Source organism: Patella vulgata, chromosome 1 (assembly GCF_932274485.2).
Source record: "Patella vulgata chromosome 1, xgPatVulg1.2, whole genome shotgun sequence".
Lineage (NCBI taxonomy): Eukaryota > Metazoa > Mollusca > Gastropoda > Patellidae > Patella > Patella vulgata.
Genome location: NC_065879.2, coordinates 9,164,070 through 9,186,182, shown reverse-complemented (window position 1 = coordinate 9,186,182; position 22,113 = coordinate 9,164,070). Strand labels below are relative to the sequence as shown.

General features: G+C 36.0%; 1 protein-coding gene and 1 long non-coding RNA gene across 2 annotated transcripts in view; both read left to right on the top strand.

The window, feature by feature from the left end:
- The first annotated feature begins 40 nt into the window (after positions 1-40).
- LOC126812366 (uncharacterized) lies at positions 41-11,961 on the top strand. The gene is made up of 9 exons (XR_007675896.1): positions 41-231; positions 995-1,064; positions 2,485-2,586; positions 3,516-3,626; positions 4,877-4,918; positions 6,223-6,350; positions 7,136-7,196; positions 8,165-8,352; positions 9,052-11,961. It is a non-coding gene; the product is annotated as an uncharacterized LOC126812366 (long non-coding RNA).
- Positions 11,962-16,370: 4,409 nt separating this feature from the next.
- LOC126812215 (uncharacterized) overlaps positions 16,371-22,113 on the top strand; it is a 102,996-nt gene continuing 97,253 nt past the window's right edge. Inside the window, exon 1 of the mRNA XM_050538490.2 lies at positions 16,371-16,487. The gene's annotated coding sequence lies outside the window, so the exon portion shown is untranslated. The remainder of the gene's footprint in view (positions 16,488-22,113) is intronic.

Genomic DNA, 22,113 nt, shown 5'->3' with positions numbered 1-22,113 from the left:
AAATAGCTAATATAATTATTAAAGATATAAGGGGCCGTGATTGTAATTGATGTCAATAGAAATCAGTCTTCTATATTTCTTTATGGTAATTACATGTAATAGAAGAATGAATTAGATTATTTAACGCGTTTCTGCCTTGGCCTAAAAAATATGGAGGTTACCGGTACTGAACTGCAAAATTTAGCTGTCGTTCATGTATGGGACATTGGAAACACAGACGCACCCCTCAAGGTAACTGAATTCATTATGTAATCATGTATTATGTGGTCCATGGTATTTACAAAATAATTGGCATCCTGTTTTATTCTTTTTAATACTAATAAACATTTTCTTCGTTTAATGAATAAGACAGGATGCCAATTATTTGAAAATTGTCCATCCTTATACAACTTGCAGAAAGTCTAAATGTAGGCCTACTATTCTATACTCCTGGCAGTGTTTCGTTTGATTAGAGCTAATCCCACTTAATAACAGTAACACTGCTGTAAAGGAAGCAAATTTCTGTTCCAAATTATGACTGGTCAATAGTCCGATTAACATCCAATAGCTAACTGTGTAACATTAACAATATCATTACGCTTTAAACAGAATTCCAAATTGGACCAAATATGGTTAGGCCTTCATAACACATAACACCCAATTAACCAGTGCATAGCAGACTATTGCAGAAAAACTAATTGTGTGACAAACGAGGCTATCAACATGGATACAAAATTTAAACAATACCGTATGGAGACGAAGAATACTTTCACCGTTTTTAATATCTTAAATCACTGTCCAAAGTTTTAGGGAAGACCCCAGATTAAACAAAGGGCTGTCAAGTTTCTGTACTTGGGATAGATTTGATTGAAGGGGAAGAATATACACACTCCCTCAGGAATATGATAAATGTATGGCACGGACCACCATTTCTGTACTGTTTGATTAAGATAAAGTTGTAGATCTACACTGAAATTATCTTTTTTTGATAATACTTTGTTGTGAACATTTTTAGGTGACAGTTCAAACGGTTGATGATGAAGTAAAAGTAGATAGTATCCTGAAGAAAATTTGTGAAATCAAAGGTAGGCCTACTGTAGTAGATTACAGTAATTGTATATTACTGTTACTGTTGGTTATTTTCATTAAAGATACATTATGTAAGATTTAGATAAAGAGCTAGCCATTCTTGTTATAATAGTTCGAAAGTAGATGATGTAAAATGAATAATTTGAAAATTTCATTCAAATTACTCTATTGCAAGCAAAGATATTAGCCTTTGAAGGTTTGACAGACATGTGCAATAATTTCAACCACCGTACTGGTTGATCGAAGCTATGTCTCGGTCCTCCATATTTGATTAAATCAAAGTATTGCTGAACCATTCTAATCTATTTAATATCAGAGAAATCTGATGCCATCGAGAGTTGATTAAGGCCTGGATCAGTTAATTAATGTCTAATTAATACTTTAGAAAACATTTCAGGCCTAAAGAAAGACCTGAAATAGGCAGATTTAGCTCTTGCATAATGCATGTTTAAGTGATATATACCATTCAGGTGACAAAAGATGAGCCAGCATATAATATTCTCAGGAATTATACATACATGTACATTAAGAGACGGTTGTGTTTCACATAGACTTTTGACTAATTAGCCAGCTGAACTATTCTGACTGATGATATGTCGGTCAGATGTGATAGTTTTATCTATACCATCCGTTTCTGAGAATGAAATATTGTTTATATGGAAAAAAAAATATATATATATGTATCCTACAAAAGGCTGCTATTTTGCCCAGAAAGAATTCATGCACATAGGTAGATAAGCTGGCAATTCCTCACCTGTTCTGAATGTTAGGTTAGCTAGGTGAACTTTTTAAAGCTACCTTTATAAATTAGCAGGACTGAGGTGAATTCAAGCTGAATGTTTCGCCACTGATTTGCCTTCAGATGCAGAGTTAAGTTCGCTAGCTTAATGTAACTGGTATTTCTATGCAAACTTAGTGGGGTTGAATGGCCGAATGCCGAATGGTTAGTGCATGCATGTTGCATTATAACGTCTGTCATTGAGTCAACTGGCGTGGTTTGGATTCCCCGGTTGTATGTGACAAGAAGTAGTGTTGCCTGTCCAGCCTCGTGGGTTTTATCCAGGTCCTCCAGTTTCCTCCCACTGCTAAAGACCCCTATGCACAAGCAAATTGTTGAAATAAAATTGAACCATGTTAGTCCAGAAATGACCTAGTTTTTGTCCAATGGAGTTAAACCCCATCTCAGCTTTTGGATGATACAGAGACCTCAAAGAAAATGCAACATTGCGAAGATGAAAGTCGATTTTACAGTAAAATGCCATGTTTTGAATGACTCAACTAATTAAAACCCAGAAGTATATATAACGCATAACCAAACAAATAAAAATACTACATTTCACTCTGAAATGACCTAGTCCTATATGCTTATAAGAACATTTCATTTTGAGCTGTAACAAGGATCATTAATTATTTCAGGTTTAAGGGAAAAATATAAGAAATATTTTTGTATTATCTCTGGTGGTGATCAGCCTGTGAAGAAATATAAGCCAGCTGATTGGCTCATTTTACCTATTAAAGGTAGGTCAAGGTTACTAAGGCCATTTTACCTATTAAAGGTAGGTCAAGGTTACTAAGGTCATTATAGAATCAATGGATTATTTATAAGTTGAGGTGGAAATCTGTACATGTAATCAAAACAATTTCCATGGTAACATTTGTTGATTATCGATTTTGCTATATCCATTAAAGGGACATTTAAAATCAAATTAATTATTTAGTTTCCAAGAAAAATGTATTTTTACCCGAGTCTGTTCCTCCATTAAGGCATTATGCTTCACCATTTAAAGGCAAGAAAAGTTTAACCTGACCTCTGAATACCAGCTGAAACAAAACTGTAGAATGATTTAAAAGTTGCACAGTTTTTAAACCATCCTTTTGTTGACTTTGTTCATTTCTCCATTGTAACTATATAAATTCCTTATTTATTAGGAAATTGGGCTGATACTTATATTGGTATATCTTTAAAAGGGGAAAACCCATCATTATGTCCGTATTAGCAAAATGATTAAAATACAGATTACATTTCGTTCCTTATCACTTTTTATTGTTCAAAATTTCATTTTATTTGTCTAAAAAATATGAAACTACAAAACCCAATTATTTTCCCTTTTTAGATTTCAAAATTGTATTTGTCAAAAATATCAAACAAATTATAAATTTCTGTATTTTAACCCTTTGTACCCGAGCAGCCAAAAGACTGACTCGAATGCTCCTTGGCTGGAGTACCATTCAGTATCAAACAGGCTAATATTCCGACTGCTTGGTATTCTAAGGTTTTATAATATTCCCCAAAAAATTTTGGGTCCATTTTTACCCAGGGAGGCTAGTATATAGGCCTAATGTTGGACAGGGTGTCGGTGTCGAAACGGTTAATCAGATTGTCATTTTAATGAATTAGAAATTATGATAGATTTATGCCATGTGTAGCCTATGTTTTATTTTTTTAGGTCTTTGCTTCCAAAAATGGTGTTTTAACCTGAAAACAGAGAAGAAGTTAGTAGCTGACCCAGTAGTTGCTGAACTTTTCTTTTTACAAGCGAAACATGATATAGCTTCAGGTAAACATAAGGTGTACTAAATTAATAAAGAAATAGTCATTGAGTCAACCAGCGTGGTTTCGATACCCCAGTTGTATGTGACGAGGGGTAGGGTTTGCTTGTCCAACCTTCTGGGTTTTCTCCGGGTCCTCCGGTTTTCTACCACAGCTAAAGACCCCTACACACAAGTGAATTATTGAAATAAAATTGAACCATGTGTTAGTCCCAAAATGACCTAGTTTGTGTTGAGTGGACATTAAACCCCATTCCTCTCTCTCTCTCTCTCTCTCTCTCTCTGAAGTAAACCAATTATGGACTCAGAGAAGAGACATGTTGTTAAAAAGAAGACCAACTTTTTTGAACCACAAGTCTTACATATGCATATGTTTTCAGTGGGGAGGGTCCGGGGGTGTGTGGAATGTGCCCCCCCCCCACTCATGCAGAGCCCATACAGGAAAGATCCAGGAGAGAGTCTATACATTTAAAAGAAAAAGATTCCTACAGGAATGGCCTCAGATGAAAGGAAATCAACTTCAAACATTTAAAATTTTCTGGGGGAGAAGCCCCATACCACTCTCCATGCTCCACGGTCAATCACACCGGAACAGGCCCCCCCACCCCCCTCCCGTGATCATTTTTCTGCACACGCCCCTTGTTCAGTTGTTTTTTATTTAAATATTTTATTCAATATCTAGTTTAAAGTTAAATTCAATCATACACAATCTGATATGGAGGTTGTTTTGTCTTTAATTAAAGATAAATTATGGGAGATAAGATAAAGAGCTGGCAGTTCTCACTATAATAGTTAAAAACTAGATAATGTAAAGGCAATTTCCTGAAAATTACAGTCAAATTGATCCACTATGAACCGAGAATTAAGCGATTGAAATTTCGGCCTAGCCTCAATCATCATTACTAAAGTCTGTACGATAAAAAACATAGTCTCGATCATCCATTTCATGATTAAATTATGAATGAAAGTCGAGCAGCAAATGGAATCATAATCCAGTAAATATCGCAGGCTAGCAATGCCATCGATGCCATCGAGAATTGATTATGGTCTGGATAAGTTAATTAATGTCTAATTTATAATTTAGATAACATTTCAGGCCTAAAGAAAGACCTGCAATAGGAAGATTTAGCTCTTGCATTATATATGTTTAATAAATTAGCATTCTGTCAATTTCCCCCTGCAGACAACTGGCAACCTATCAAAAATTCTATCAAACAAGAAGTAGAACTATTTATCATTTTAATTTGATTTTCTCTAGGTAAACTTAAACCCACAGCAGAACATATTCAGAATTTAGAAGGTAGGAAACTATTTTTGATCTTCAAACTTCACAGATGGGGGTTGGATGGCCGAATGGTTAGCACGTGCGCGCTGTATCATAAGGCCTGACATTGAGTCAACTGACGTGGTTTCGAATCCCCGGTTGTACGTGACAAGGAGTAGGGTCGCCTGTCCAACCACGCGGGTTTTCTCCGGGTCCTCCGGTTTTCTCCCACTGCTAAAGACCCCTACGCGCAAGCGAATTATAGAAATAAAAAATTAAACCATATGTTAGTCCCGATATGACCTAGTTTGTGTCGAGTGGACGTTACCCCTCCCCCTCTCTCTCTACATTTCAGCACCTACTGGGCTTATGAAGACAGGCTTGTACAATACAGTGTACTATGTGTGAAATTTCACCCTGACACAATCTGATTAACATACAGATCTATATTCCGTTTCATTTTTTTTATACTTTCAATCTGACCGGTTGTTGTGGAAGGTTGAGTCAGAGGTCATACGAGTGGCTTTTGACCCTATGACATCAGACATATGATTAATCAATCGGCGTGGTTGTTTTTAGTGGATTATCCACAGTTCTGTGCACCTCACACTAAAAACTCGCGGTATAAGACCCGTTCATTGGCTCATCCGGCACATCATCCAGAAAGCGGGTTATATAACAACTGATCCAGATCCTAGTGTAGTAAAGACAAGTGCAATGTAAAACGAAATTTTGAACTATAAAAACCGAAACGAAAAAGAATCTGTGTTTTAATCGAATTGTTATTTCCTATGAATGTAAACCACATAAAAAAGAAAAAGAAATGAAAGAACAGTCAAATTGGAATATTTATGAATGTTTAAAGACACATTATGGGAGATTCGATAACGAGTTGGCAGACCTCAATATAATAGTTAAAAACTAGATAATGTAAAGGCAATTTGCTGAAAATTTCATTCAAATTGATCCACTATGATCCGAGAATTAAGTGATTGAAATTTCCGCCTAGCCTCAATCATCATTACTAAAGTCAGTACGATAAACAGCATAGTCTCAAATATCCATTTAATCGTTCAATCGTGAAGGAAAGTTATGTAGTAAATCGGCTCATAATCCACGAAAGATCACAGGCTAGGGATGCCATCGAGAGTTGATTATGTCCTGGATAGGTTAATTAATGTCTAATTAATAATTTAGATAACATTTCGGGCCTAAAGAAAGACCTGCAATAGACAGATTTAGCTCTTGCATAATGTATGTTTAATTATGTTTTACAGAGTGTTTACATCTAGACGTTCTGGCTCTGGGAATATTTATGAATGTTTTAATTATATTTACAGAATGTTTACATCCAGAGTTTCTGGCTATCGATCAGTATTTATCTATTTGTCAGACATTGCCAGATTATTGTACAGTAACAGTAGATTCCTGTCAGATAGTACCAGACAAGCGTGTTAAAACAACGCTAGTAAGTATTTGTTTAAAAATAAATAAACCAAAAAACATTTATTGATTTGATTAGTTAATGACATCATGGTTGTTACATTTCTTTAACAGTTGCAATTCCTTAGAATAAATTCTCACAGCTTAAAGGACAGTATTGGTGTCAGTTATTATCACATATGTGATAGAACTGGAGAAAACGAGAAACCGAGGTCCCGTGTATACATTGGCGTGCACGTAAAAAGATCCCTTGACAGTTGTAATTCGATATAAGAGTAGGCCATAGTGCCGCTGCCCAGGCAAAATTTCCCTCATAGCACACTGTATGGCGTATGTCCGTCTTCATTAGCCCAGTATAGGAGCAGAACAGTAGGACGTTAAACACCATTTCATTTCAAAAAAGGTCCAGGACGTTGCCAATTAAGAATGCAATCGACATGAAATTATGTAGGCTAGTTCTTTGGACAATTGCGCATCGAATGTAAGACTTTATATAAGTATGGAATCTAGCCTGCTAATGTTATAAAAGGCGACGTTTTACAGGTGCAATATAAAGATATCTCGGCATCGATTGCAGGACTTCGATATTTGAAATGATGTAAAAATTCCAAGATGGCTTCAATGACATCATAGTCAGTTGCCGGTTCATATAATATACCATTACTTGTTACAAAAGACAGATAATTTCAATGGAATATTTGTTTCCTTGATTTAAATTTTAATAATTATCCTCTGTCAATTATTCTAATCATTGTTCATAAAATTGACACCAATTCCCATCTGCATTAGAAAGTTTGTTGAATTTTTCAGTTACCCTCTGATAGTTTATATAGTGTTAATTTATCAATAAATGGTTTAAAAATTAGTTCAGGTTAGTTTTTATTTCTTTAGTTAATCTTTTTTTCTTTATTAAACTCCATTCAATAAACTCATACCCATCACAAAACCTTTGCACTTACCAGCTCACATTAAATCTTTAAAGTTTCTATAAAGTAAAACAAAAAAAAATCTTTTGGAAATTTTAGATGGAAATTTGAAAATTGTAATTTTTGGTGTTTATAATATTTGAAGAGTCCAGGGGAAGAATGATCTAAGTCACATTTTTGTCTTTTTGCATAAAAGGCAAAATAGACCTTTGGACGAGAATGCTTGACACTAGTTGACACAAACAGAACAACAAGTGGGTTTAATTACAACTTCAAAATGATGTTTAATACGAATCATAATTACCAGTACAACAACTGACTTCCACTTTTCAGCCAAATTAAGCTCAAATAAAGGGTACGATGGACATATTTGTCCGGGAGGCCATTTCAGAAGGGCCTTGCTTCGATGTGACTTTGATCATTTTTACCTTAAATTGATTGTTCCTCAAAAAGTGTATACAATTTGCTACTAGATGGCACCATTAACTGGGGTTTGTTGAAAAAGGGACTTAGATTATTCTTCCCTGGGGCTCTTCATTTATTTCTGTGACATTTGAAGTAGCTGAAGCCTTTAGCTCATAAGGTCTGTGATTGAGTCAAGTGGTGTGGTTTTGATCCCACGCTTGTATGTGACAAGGAGTAGGGTCATCATCCCATCTTCATCTGTTTTCTCTACTTCCTCCCACTTGCTAAAGAACCCTATACGCAAGCAAATTGTTAAAATAACCAGAAATGACCTAGTTTTCGGAGAGTGGATGTTAAACCCCATTTCTCTCTCCATAAATTATTTCTCATTATTACGTGATTATTTTCATTGTTGTAAAACAGGTTCCTTTTCATTGAGTGGATGTTAAACCCGATTTCTCTCTCTATAAATTATTTCTCAATTTCTCGATTACTTTGATTGTTGTAGAAACAGGTGATGTCACATTGTCTGCTCAATGGTATGAAATATATAGCTGGGAGTTGAACTCGGAGGAGAGAACACTAACTTTTTATTTACATTTAAAACTGAACAATGCAAAGAGTATTCTCCCTTTTAAATCAGAGCAGTGTGACTATATGGCCTCTGTTATTATGGAACTGATCACTGATCTTCAGGTAAGAGATTTATTGTTTTTAATCTACAACTTTATTATAATTAAGTTTCAATGCAGGCTATGATACAGTGAAAGGGCATTGTTGCCGTCCATCGATTTTACATATTTGATGGAAATGACTTAATATTTACTGACTGACATAGAGAACTGTAGCGAAGGTCTATATTTTAAAATTATATTTGGAAAATGTTTAACCAATTCTATCACATAGTAAAATTGGTAGATGGCAAAGTTATCCTTTAAGTGTGGGGGATTGGATGGCCGAATGGTTAGCGTGTGCGTGCTGTATCATAAGGCCTGTCATTTAGTCAACTGGCGTGGTTTCGATTCCCCGGTTGTACGTGACAAGGAGTAGGGTAGCCTGTCCAACCTCGTGGGTTTTCTCCGGGTCCTCTGATTTCCTTCCACTGCTAAAGACCCCTACGCGCAGGAAATTATTGAAATAAAATTGAACCATATGTTAGTCCCGAAATGACCTAGTTTGTGTGAGTGGGGGTGAAACCCAATTTCTCTTTCTCTCTCTCACTCTTTATATTTTACAGAATGTTTACATCCAGAGTCTCTCTCTCTTTCTCTCTCTCCCCTCTCTCTCTCTCTCTCTCTCTCTCCCCTCTCTCTGTTTTAGCCACTGTTCTCAAAGCTAGTTATTTGTACCCTGAAATGCTACCATATACATAATACCTTTCTTCTCTTTTCTTAGGCTGAAGACAAGAATGCTCCATCATTTCATATTTCTAACATTAAACAACTAAAAGATGGCAGCACTTTATGGGAGAATGTTTTATTCGATCATGACAAGGTCAAATAACCCAGTATTATATTTGAAATATATGGGATTCTATGGAGCAGAATTCACGACATAATTCTAACTTTTTACCTATCTGTACTAATATGCTTACCCTTTTACATGATCTGATATTTGTGTTTGTTGTTTGTGATGTCTGTGTATATTGTTCCTGTCCTTAGGTTTGTCTTGTGTAATAGTTGTGTGTGGTGCAGTCTTCTGCATTTACTATTATATAGTAAATTTGCTATTTACACATGTAAAAATACTAATTACTAATTACTTACTAACCAGCGGGATACCTGGTTTCATCTGGCGCCCCGATTCACATGGTGCTCAAATTCACCAGGGGCCCAATTTGCCTGGGGCTCAAATTAGCTTGAGACCCAAGTTTGTCCGGGGCTCAAATTTGTCCAGGGTCCAAATTTGTCTGGGACATAAATTCATCGGGGGCCCAAATTCAATGGCCTGAAACATTCATGGCGCCATGCTGCTTAATTTTATACCACATATGGGGGGGGGGGGAGAGTGGCCGCGGAATGTAATTCCCCCGTGGCCCATGTCCAGTTTCCCCAGGGCCCAAATTCAATGGCCTAAAATATTCACAGGTTAATTTAATACCACATATGTGGGGGTTGATCGCGGCAACGAAACGTGATCGGCGAACATGATATTATTTATATAGATTTCTTAAATATTGTACATAGAATTTGTATTTTGCTCTATTGGCATTAATACTTTTACTAGATTAACAGTTAGAATTGTGTCAAGAATTCCACTCCATAGGAATAAGGCCCGTGTTGAAATCAAACGACAGCTATTGTTCTTTCTTGTTTTTTGTAATAAAGAAGCTAATATTAAAAGATATAATAAGAATCTGAAATACTACATCTACTGCTGAATTTTATTTTATACTACATGTATCTCTATGTTTTTTGTATTTTATGAATTTTTATTTTATGCCAAGCAGAATCTCTATTTTATAGAGTTGGTTAATTTTTTATATTTATATGATTGTGATAATTCTCAGAAACTCTAATAATTATTTTGTTAAGTAAAATAACTTTATTGGCAGAAAAGTTTAACTCAGAAACTCTGATTATATAATTATTTTGTTGAGAAAAATTACTTTATTGGCGGAAAAATTTAACCCAGCACTGGAAAACATTTATTTTCTCGTGACTTGATAAATAAAATACCTAATGTATAGCCCAGTGGTTCTCAACCTTTTTTTGCCAACGGCACACCTTAGAACACGTGAAAAACTATAGCGGCACACCTGGCTAAATATATATGAAAAATATCTGAATTTTGCAAAATAAAAACATGGTAAGTCAGACGGAATACAACCGTAGACACAGACTAGTCATAGACACATAGAGTAACTCAAACTAAATAAAGAAAACCACAGCTATCAACCTACTATTAAACACCAGTGAATACTCATTTGGGATCACATGGTTTTTCGCATTTTCTTAGTGCGTCGTTCTAAATTGCGCGGCACACTTAGGAAGGTCTCGCGACACACCTGTGTGCCGCAGCACACTGGTTGAGAATCACTGGTATAGCCAATAATATATACTGTTTAAACAGCATTAAAGAATGGAACACAAGTTAAACACAAGATCCATTATTCAGAAAGAGAAAAGATCTTTTGTTATCAGATACGTAGTCCACACAGGTTTCTGAGAATGTATATAGTGAGGATTTATTAAAGTTACAATTTCATATTTTCTAAGAAAGTCAAAACATAATTATTTCTATGTCTTTTGCTCAATAGGTTGTCAACTCACTATTATACAATCATAGGTGTCATTCTCACACTTAAAACTCATTTACACTGGAAATAATAACACAATTACCTCCGAATTACCTCCCTTGTTTTCTATTCTCCACCATGGAGTAGCTTTTTTCAAACGTTTGAATTTGAAGAGGAAAATGATATTTTTGCCAATTTCTCAACTGGCAATAGTGAATTATAGGATTAATAGGATTATTCTTTAACAAGGTAGGACTGTTTATAGATACCATCTATTTTAAGGCTTTATTTTAATAAATTTTAAAAATATAACGTAAAAATATGAAATTGCAACTTTAAGGTATTCTCAAAATGGCGAAAGTTTTTTTTGTGTTCTTGGTTTATTTAACACTTTATGTATATTGTTTATAAAGTTTTAACATATTATTTAATGATATTGTGAAACATTGTACTAAAAATTTTATATAAAATATCCTGGATATACAAGTTTATATATTTTAATTACTTACATAGTATATAGATAGATATATTTAGAATAGACATAGATATATATATTTGTACATATGCTTACCAGTAATACTATTTTCATTGTTAATTGTTATAAATTCTATTTTTTGCATATTCTCTTGTCTTGATTTTATGTAGTTTGCTATTTTGAAACTTTTAATATTCATCGAGGTCCCTTTTAAGTTATTAGAATTTGATTTTTGTCATGTTTTCGAGTCTTATTTATAAATTAAATTTGACATTATATGTCAAACTATTTATACATGAATTTTATAAGCTAGTTTTAACACCATATCAGTGTTCATTTTGTGAGGGGTTTTTTTGACAAAAGCTCCTGCACTCTCTTTGGGGGGTTTTCATGTATTCATTTTTTTTTTTTAAAATTTAATTGACATATTATGTCAAATCGTTTTTTTACACATGGCTGAATTGTACATAAGCCATTTTAGAAGTTTGCACACCATATAATTTTTAATTTTTTAAAACAAAGTTCCTGCACTTCCCATACCCTATAAAAAAATTGGTTTTGGTAATGTATTCTTTTTTTTTTTAAATTTTTTTTTTTTTAAATTTAATTGACCTATTATGTCAAATCGTTTTTTTTACACATGGCTGAATTGTACATAAGCCATTTTAGAAGTTTGCACACCATATAATTTTTAATTTTTTAAAACAAAGTTCCTGCACTTCCCATACCCTATAAAAAAATTGGTTTTGGTAATGTTTTCTTTTTTTTTTTTAATTTTTTAAAATAAAGTTCTTGCACGTCCCATAAGATATAAAATTTGGTTTTGGTCATGCATTCTTTTTTTACTAAAGCAACCCAAACACGTTCAATTTTTTTTGTCAATTAATTGATATCATTTAATTGACGAAGAACGTGTATGGAGGACATTAACGGCGAATTAATTGAAACAATTTAATTGAATCAATTAATTGACGGATCAAAGTTCCCTTGATATTTATTGATCGTGTATGCTAGAAGTTTTCGATCAGAATGAAAATTGACGCTAAAACATTGACCGTGTGTGGTTTCGCCAATTAATTGATATCATTTAATTGCCATCAATTAACTGACGAAAAAATTGAACATATATGCGCCGCTTAACACCTGAATTTCTTGGAAGCCATTTTAGAAGTTATAACACCATATAATTGTTTTTGTTTTGATCTGTACTTATAAAGGAGTGTAGATATATTGAATGTTTTATTTTGAATATACATTTTAACTATTAATTATGCCTGTCTGTCTATTATATTTTCCATTTTAATAATAAAAAATAAAAAAAACAAAAGTAAGGAACAAATTAAAAATTGTATTTTGTCATTATTTGTCATGTCATACAGCAGACTATGGTATTCCCCACTTTATACAATATGACATCAGACTAGGGTAGTCCCCACTCTATACAATATGACATCAGACTAGGATATTCCCCCACTCTATACAATATGACATCAGACTAGGGTAGTCCCCACTCTATACGATATGACATCAGACTAGGGTAGTCCCCACTCTATACAATATGACATCAGACTAGGATATTCCCCCACTCTATACAATATGACATCAGACTAGGATATTCCCCCACTCTATACAATATGACATCAGACTAGGGTAGTCCCCACTCTATACAATATGACATCAGACTAGGATATTCCCCCACTCTATACAATATGACATCAGACTAGGGTAGTCCCCACTCTATACAATATGACATCAGACTAGGATATTCCCCCACTCTATACAATATGACATCAGACTAGGGTAGTCCCCACTCTATACGATATGACATCAGACTAGGGTAGTCCCACTCTATACAATATGACATCAGACTAGGATATTCCCCCACTCTATACAATATGACATCAGACTAGGGTAGTCCCCACTCTATACAATATGACATCAGACTAGGGTAGTCCCCACTCTATACAATATGACATCAGACTAGGATATTCCCCCACTCTATACAATATTGTAATAATATTAAAGCTTATATCTCCATTCACTTGAGGAGGGGTGGATGGCTGAATGGTTAGCACTGTGTGCTGTATCATAAGGTCTGTCATTGAGTCAACTGGCGTGGTTTCGATTCCCTGGTTGTAGTGACAAGGAGTAGGGTCGCCTGTCCAACCTCGTGGGTTTTCTCTGGGTCCTCCCACTGCTAAAGATCCCTACCTCCACCCCTTATCATGCTATGATTATACAGTCCTAAATCTTAAAGGGAAATAACCTGTACAACTTTCTGGGTTAACACCCAACCCCATCCCTTTCTAGATAAGCCCCTACCCCTTTCTGGATTAACCTCCACACCTTATCATGTCATGATTATACAGTCCTAAATCTTAAAGGGAAATAACCTCTTCTATGTTCTGAATTAACCCCCACCCCTTTTTATAGCAATTTGTGGTCAGTGTTTGAATTTTCATTTTTCTGCCAGGTTTTGATGAATATTCATGAAGGATCAGATATGTTATAGGGAAATCCCCTACACAAATAACATCACACCTAACAGGTTCATTGACCTTATGCAGAAACAGATGGATACGGTCTTTGTTTCCCCCCCCCCCCCCCACACACACACACACACTTCCAAAATGTTTATCAGATGGTTGTGACATGTTTGGAAAACCAAGAAACCGAGGTCCTGTGCACATTTTAGCATGCAGCAAAATAAACCCTCGTCTTGAGAGTTTGATTTCCATGAAGAGTATGCAGAAACCCTCGTACTACTCTGCATGGCGTATGCCTGTCTTCGTGGTGCGAAAAAGGTATGTTTCATTTTGTTTCATTTCTGAATTAGCAGTCTGATTCCGTATAATTGTTTTCCTTCAAACTTCTTAAATGTAGTTGTCTCCCTTAAACCATTGATCCCTCAAAAAACTCATTCAAATCGATGGAGAGAGAGAGAGAGGGTTTAACCGTCCACTCGACACAAACCAGGTAATTTCGGGACTAACACATGGTTCAATTTTATTTCAATAATTCGCTTGCGCGTAGGGGTCTTTAGCAGTGGGAATAAACCGGATGACACGGAGAAAACCCACGAGGGTGGACATGCGACCCTACTCCTTGTCACGTACAACTGGGGAATCGCAAGGGATATACTTTTAATAACTTCATATTTTTAGCTAGTCTTTCACATTACACTAATCGATAGCATCTGGGGAATACATAGTGATATAATACCGGACCTTGAAGAGAGCATTTCCAATAGAGCACTTTGATATTTATTCATATTTAATGAAGCACATTAGGTCAAGCGGAGTTGCTGGTCCCAGGGCCCGAGGGCATGTCGCGGGCCTAGTTCGTAATAGATGTACTAATTATTTTGTCTAAATAGATTAAAAAACATTTCTCACGCGCGGGCTTAAAAGTTAAAAAAATACCAAAATCAATAATAATCATAATATGTCATGGACTTTATGTCAACTTGAATAAAACTGCTTTCCGCGAGATAACGACCGGCGAACAACTATATAGGCAATACGACCTATGTTCCACTCGGCAAACCTCAGAGATTCCGTTACTCTACATCTGTATGTTACTGGGATCTGCTGAGGTTTGCAGAGTGACCTATGTTCTACCTGGGCGCTCAGTGTTATAGCCAGTATTTTGTTGACATTCATAGAGGGGTGGGATTGTGGATAGCGTACTAGATTCGGACCCCCACTCCACCCCTATTCATAGCTTCTAGATCCGCTACTGCCATTTCTACGACTTGGCAACTAGCCCAAACACGACATACATTTTATGTTGATGCATGTGTCGTTTGTTTACATGTTTGGATCTGTCTGTTGACTATAGATTAAATGACTTTATACCCCAGGTCACGAGGTTATCATTCAAGCTGCACAGGTCATTTCAAGTGGACACGCAAAACTACATGTAAATGTGAAATGAAATCATTGTTTGCCAGGAAACGAAATATACAATCATCCCCGAGAATATTATATTTTGTGGGCGACAGTGCGATTATAAAATCCGAAATCGTCTGTACGTCTGCACTACTTAAACATACATTATTCAAGAGCTAAATCTGCCTCTTGCAGGTCTTTCTTTAGACTTTAAATGTTATATGAACTATTTATATAATTAGACATTTATTAAGATGACTGGACCATAATCAACTATCGATACCATCTGATGGGTACGAATTTAAACAGATTTGAATCCGATCTACGGTTCAAAGGCCGTTCATGATTAACCGTAAGAATGGATAATCGAGACATTGTTTATTATAGTAACAACGGTAACAATGCATTATGTAAGATTTAGATAAAGAACTGGAAGTTCTTGCTATAAAAATATTTCAAAAATGAATAATTAACAATGAATATATTGAAATTTCATTTGAGACTGTTTGAAGATGTAGCGCAGATCGTTTATTATCGTAGCAACAGTACTTGACAATCGAGACTAAGTCTCGATTATCCATTTTATTGTTAAATTTTTAAATTTCGCGAGTGTTCAAATCCATTTAAATCTCGGTTATACGGTAGCCTAGAGAGTTGATTATAGGCTTGGCGTGTGAATAAATGTCTACTAATAATTTATACAAGATTTGAAGCCAGATAAAATACTAGAAATGGGCAGATTTTGCTCTTACATAATGCATCTTTAATTTCTATTTAATATTTACAAATGATTTTATCTTTATTTGAAACATTTCACGCTGATAATACAAAAAAACATTTCACGCTGATAATACAAAAAAACATTTCTCTGACTGTAAAATAAATCAAAACTTCCGACACCTGCGCTTAATCAAATAGTAAATATCCACAAATTATAGTCAAGGTTTTTCCTGAATTACCGTGGCAACGCTCCATTATTCGTTCGTTCATTTATTCCTTCTTCTGTCTAGCCTATTCAACAGTAACTTCACTGTATATGCCCTGAGTCGCCATACTCCTAATTCCCTGCAATAAGCGCGTGGTATGTAAGTCATGTGATATCTGCCAGTCTAGAAACTCTCGTGCTGTATTACCGTTCATGTTATACTGGATTTACATTTCGAAGCACGAGAGGCTAGGGCGTTGGCCGCGCGTGCACCTCACGAGATAACAGGAAGGTTAATAACAGGTAAGCCATTTTATATATTAATAATTTTACCGGTTTTGTTGGAAAATGGACGAATGTGTTTACTTTTTCTCTTAGATTTTGTAATAGTTCATTGCGTGTGTTTAACGAAAGCCATATCGGCTTTTTACTATATATAGTTCGCCGGTTTTGACTTCGACTGGTTCCAATTTCTCAACACAGTTTAAGTGTATACCAAAGTATAGTAACAACCGTTAAACGCTGTGTTGCCATGGTTATGGAATAGTTTTTAATGCTCATGCATTTCGCATGAAGATATGATGAATCGCAATCTTGTACAGAGTTAGGAAAAGCTGTAGTTTATTATACTGAATGGGGTTAGATTTTCAAAACCGTGGAGAGCGTTTATCAGTGGTGTCCGTTTCTGGTTAATTAACCTCCCACGGGGTCAGATGACCTCCTCTGCCACTGCTGCCATAAATTTTATGAAAGGTCATGAAGAGCAAGTCTTTATCGCAGATCATTAGGGATTGTATTTCTTTGTATGTTTTTCTGTTTGTTGTCAATGCGATTTTCATTTTTACCAAGAGACCAATAAAACAATAAATAGAGCGCCCAGAAAGTTCTTTCACGAAATCTCCATCAACCAGATTCATATCCTGTATGTTTTCAAGGGAGGATCTCGTTTCATTTATAGATTGCATTTCTAAACAAATATATAAACTTAGTGTTAGCATGGACCTTATAATGTATTATTAGGTCCATGGTGTTAGAGACCTGGACACTGCAGTGGTAAATTTTTCTTAGTACGAAAATTAGATAGGCTGAAACACAGATGTGGAATTATTCCCCAAATTAGGCTACTAATATCATGATTATGTTGTCTTTTGTTTTTTTAAAAAAAAAAAAAAAATCGCGATTCGACTATAACCGACCTCAATATTGTAGTATCAGACTACTAATGGACTGGGGTGGGTCTCTCTCTCTCTCTCTCCCCCCTCTCTCTCTCTTAATATTGTAGAACCAGGTTACTAATATGGGACTGGGGTGGGACCGAAATGACCCCCCCCTCTCTCTCTCTCTCTCTCTCTCCTAATTGTTATATATATATATTATATATTGTATATCAGTATCTCTGGGTGATTCTCAAATCCGATTTGTTGTGGATATTAACCTTAATAGATATAAAGAGGATTATTTAATCTCATGTAATATAGATTTATATGACTCGTCACGTGATAACCGTATATGGTTCTTTACATGCAGGATCTTGAATAAAACACCTATTAGTGTATTTAAAAAAATAAAGGGTGGAAATATTATTGGGTTTAACTTCCGAATTTTCTGCACAAACTTGGGTAATAAAGACGTGGAGGCAGGACGGAGGATCTGACAAGGAACACTATCTAGTCCTTCGGATGGGACGTAAAACCGAGCTGGAATTCGAGTATAGGCCGTAGCGTCGCTGTCCGGGCAAAAGTTCCCTCTTACGTAGCACACTTCACTAGCCCGGATGGAACAGGAAAGTAAACCCCATTACATTTCATGTGTCTGTTTCTCTTCTAACCAGAAGCGCTGGAACCAAGGTCGACAACAGCCCCCTCCCCCGCTACAGGGGTCACTGTACAGATTTAAACCAACGACCCTACGGTATTGATTTAATGACTCAGTCAGAAATATTTTCACCGAATGCTTCTCTTTTCCCAAATTCCCGAGAGTTTGAATTAATGATCGGGACTACGATATAAGGGTGAATATAAAGGACTCCATTTTTCACATTTGATCATTTTAGCATTGAAGTGGAAACATTCGCCATAAAAGTACGAACTACAGTCTAATAACAATTTTCAGAACGATAATAATATTTAAAAGTATTGAGAAAGAAAGGCTGTGCCATGGTGATGGTGTTGCTGTAGAAATAGTACGTGTTATTTTGAAAATTGTAAAGTATCCACGAGGCACCTCATCGAGGAATGCATGGTATTATTGTAAACCATTTCCCCGCACACTTAAAATACTGTAAAATAGATCGCCAACAGATGGCGTTAACAGGTAGCACGTGTTCACGTCAATGGCAGTATTTGGAGCGTGCCTGTAAATAGAGAATTTAATGAATCTGATCAAAATGCCAATATTATGATGGAATATCTACGAATTTATTTGGTGCGCGTTTCTTCATATCTTCGGATTGAAATACTTACGTAGGTATATAAAATTTCGCTAGAATTTTAATGATAGGCCCAAGCTTGCCAATTAGAAACAGAAGTTGTTGTTTAATGGATACGTTTTAACTGGTATAAGTTTTTGAACATTATATATATATATATATATATATATATATATAGAGAGAGAGAGAGAGAGAGAGAGAGAGGGAGAGAGAGAAATTGGGTTTAACGCCTACTCGATACAAATTAGGTTATTTCGGGACTAACATGGTAGAATTTTATTTCAATAATTCTCTTGCGCTAACGGTTTTTTAGCTGTAAGAGGAACCGGAGGTCCCGGGGAAAACTCAAGAGGTTAGTCAGACAATCCCTCTATATGCTTACGATCTGAAGCATGCGCGTGAAACCCCTCGACCGCCAAACCCCCCAGCATGGTAAAGAAATTAGCTGTATATAGTAGGCCACACATAAAAGGCCATCCATATGTTGTTTTACCATACCTCCTGCAGTGGTGGCCCAGTGAGTGGTGCAGCGATCCAATACTTCCGAGAAAAAACTATTACAGGCAAATGTACGTATAGATATCTTCGCATCTACACAATTTGAAAAACATGCACTGGTCGAAAGGTCTAGCGAGGTCCGTGTACAAATTGGCGTGCACGTAAAAGAACCCTTAGCAGTTGAAATTCGAAGTAAAAGTAGGCCGTAGCGCCGCTGTCCGGGCAAAATTTCCCTCATAGCACACTGCATGGCATATGCCCGTCTTCATTATCCCAGTCGGAGCAGAACAGTAGGACGTTAAACCCCATTTCATTTCATTATTTTCCAAACAGGAAAGGGTCTGATTGCCATTCTCATTAATAATTGTTGCTGCATTGAAATCGCCCCTTAAAGCCTCTTGTTTTAGTATAAGGCCGTCTTTGATTTACGAAAATCGATTGTATACACAAAAGGACGTATGCAGCGTTCTTCTAGCTAAAGTTGTATTTAAACGATTTTGAACTTTTCAACGCTCCATGAAGTTCATGATTGATTGTACACACCGGTATTAATTTTTTAACTTTCGGCAATTTTCTATAAAGTTATTTAATTTCAATTTGCTCCTAAACTTGAAATTTAAATTTGACTTTTAATATTTCCATAAATTGCAACTTCAGGAAATGAAATTTAATGGGTTTTAAAGTAGCTAATTCTCTAAATCAATATCATCCAAAGTCTTTGGCATTGAAAACAAGAATTATTTGTCAATTTAAAACAACATTGATTTTCTGATCTTACCGGGAAAAGATGGGCTTTTGATATCTAATATTTAAGATAAAATAAACATTTTACAATTGGTACACGAATGAGTTTCAGCACCATTTGTAACAAGGGACTCGGTGAACGATTGTTAATTTAAATCAAAATTGACGTTGTGATCTTACCGGGAAAAGATGAACTTTGATATCCAATATTTGACACAAAATAAACATTTTACCATTGGTACACGGATCGTGTACCGTAATGCGTTTCAGCGCCATTTGTAACAAGGGACTCGAAGAACGAGACTAGACATATTCCACAAGTCACGTCAAACGATAACGCTATATTCTTATCTGGAGAGCATGCGCAATAAATACTATAGGCGTAGAATGGAATAACCAGACGCTAGAGATTGCTATTCGATTGAGACTTCTGGCGTATTTTGCCGAACAAAACTGAATGTAAATCAGTTTATACACATTCATATTACATCATTATATGCGTGCTACCCATTTGTGTCCATTTCTAGTTGCCAAATATTATTGATTTAGCTAATGAACCGGGCTATTGAAGATGGGCATGCGCATTGCAGTATGATATGCGGGAAATTTTGCCCGGACAATGGCCATTTCCACCCACTTTTCATTGAATTATGTCATATGGGGTCTTGTACGTTCACAACCACGAGTATATGAGTGGACCTCGGTAACTTTCTCGGTCAACGCAGGGATCGAACCCGGGAGCTCATTGTAACTGATGCAGCGGCACACTCACTCATTAACCAGTTAAAGTAGAACCGCGACATGCGAACCCCAGTCTTCAATACAGTTACTGGGCCTTCAAAAGAGGCCACGAAAACGATATAATCCCTATGTTGTTATTTTTGACCAACATTTGTAATTGTCATGCAAATGTAGCGAAAACCATAGTATGGGACATGTTAATCTTGTTTTTATCGTAGACGTCCTGCTAAACGACATTTTATGGTTGACAACGTGGCCTGTTACAGGAACAATCCAAGCTATTAACAACATCAAGCTGTGTTTATCATCCGTCTGAAACCTGTTATGTAGCGTATAGACAAGCACCGAATAATGTTATTATTATATTTTATCGTAAACAATATTGGGATAGTAAACACGCGTCACAAATTTTGATGAAAAATGTTAAAATATAATTTATTAGAGGATTCAATGGTATGTTGTAGTGTGATTTGAAAATTGAGTTTCCATGAGTCGTTCGGGTGAGACGAAAAACTAAGGCCCCGTATACACGTTGACGTGCGCGTAAAAGAATCCTTGGCCTTGGAATTTGATGAAAAGTAGGCAGACATGCCGTCAGTGCCTATTTTAACCTGCCTACAAACACAGACGTGCAGAAAAGTAGTAGCCTCCGTTAAAGAAGCCGAGTCGCTAACTCAATATCATCCACAATCTTCGACATTGACAACATGAATTATTTGTCAATTTAAATCAACATCGATGTTGTGATCTTACCGGGAAAAGACAGGCTTCTGATATCTTATATTTAAGACAAAATAAACATTTTACCATTAGTACCAAATCGTGTACCAGAATGCGTTTCAGCGCCATTTGTAACAAGGGACTCGAAGAACGAGGCTACACATGACATACTCTCTCTCTCTCTCTCTCTCTCTCTCTCACACACACACACACACACACATTTACGTATATAAGAAGTAAATTATTTATCTACATCAGTATGTATATAAACATTGAATTATGATGATATTTCACACTAGGTAGATAAACTAATATTTATATACATAGATAGTATAAATATATCATCTATAGTCTACTTCCTTTAACTACACAGCTTCTATTGTTTTTACAAGTCAGGTGTTACGATGTTAGATTTTCTACACTTTAGTTTTTATATGTAAACATCTTTACACTGTGCTATCTCAGTCCAAAAGAAACGGGGGGCGGGGAGGAGCGGGGTGAGAGAGAGAGAGAGAGAGAGAGTGTGTGTGTGAGAGAGAGAGGGGGGGGGGTAACGGCCACTCGACACAAACTAGGCCATTTCGGGACTAACATGTGGTTCAATTTTATTTCAATAATTCGCTTGCGCATAAGGGGGCTTTAGCAGTGCGCACGTGCTAACCATTCGGTCATTCACCCCCCCCCTCCCATTGTTGAACTACACAGTTTCTTCAAAGGCTACCCTACTCCTTGTCACGTTCAACCGGGGAATTCACAAAGAAACATCGGCGTATAGGTCCCAAAGTCGAAGTTATCCCA